The following is a 1,052-nucleotide window of genomic DNA, read 5'->3' on the forward strand; positions in this document are numbered from 1 at the left end:
GTCAGTGGGCTCCATTTTGGCATCTGTACTGTGGACATGCTGATGGGTTCCCTCATTCTGGGATGATGGTCTCTGTCTTATGTGACTCAGTGCCATCTAGTTGATGCTGACTCAGCCATAGAAAATTCTCTAGAATATGTTTAACTTTGAGGTCTTGTTTCCCTTAGAACATCTCTTTGGGAGGAGGATTTAAAGTGTTGTCAATGTCAGATGACCCAGATATCAAGGTAAGCAGGGGGTTTCTTGAGTTTACTTACTGTGGACAATTGCACTAGAACCCATGAGAAATTGTTCACTAAGTCTTTGCTTACCTTGCTTATTTGATAATCTGTCCCTGGTTGTGGTAAATACTGATAAAGTAATTCCTAGTCCTGGTGTGGCGCAGCAGGATAAAACACTGGACAGTAAGGTCAGTCTGAACCACAAGGTTAGAAGTTAAAACTCACTTTGGAAACCTTATACAAGGTTGTTATGAGTCAGAACCAACTCCATGGCATTTAACAACAGCCCGTGAACTCTGGTTACGGCTTCTTCTATACATTTCTGAGAAAACTAGTTAAAGCTATGAAATTGAAAGTAATATTTCCTTCTCCCCCTGCCCTGAGATCACTTTAAACTTCGTGCTAACACAGGTGAGAAAAATCAAGTCTTCCCATAGTCTTTCCCTGCTCTTCCCAAGGAAAATGAAACTGAAGCAGAACTCCTGACTGAAAGTAATGCTTTGTGTTGTAAAAGACAAGCCACCTGTTTTCAAGAAGAATAAAGTACCTGAGGGCAATTAGATGGGAAGAACTACAATGAGAGCTTCAAACTTCCTCTGGATGCATTTCTGGTTGTTTTGATTAAGTGTTGCGGAGTGGGTTTGGACTCTTAGCAACCCTGTATGAGTTTCCAAGGCTTTAAATGGTTGCAGAAACAGAAGTCTCATCTTTCTCCCCAGGATTGAAATAGCTGAGCTTGTGGTTGAAGTTACCGTACTCCCTGGTAAGAAGTTGTTGTTAAGTACTATAGGGACTCCCTGGTAAGATGTTGTTAAGTACTATAGCGACTTA

The sequence above is a fragment of the Chrysochloris asiatica genome, unplaced genomic scaffold (genome assembly GCF_000296735.1).
Source record: "Chrysochloris asiatica unplaced genomic scaffold, ChrAsi1.0 scaffold00119, whole genome shotgun sequence".
NCBI classification, from domain to species: domain Eukaryota; kingdom Metazoa; phylum Chordata; class Mammalia; order Afrosoricida; family Chrysochloridae; genus Chrysochloris; species Chrysochloris asiatica.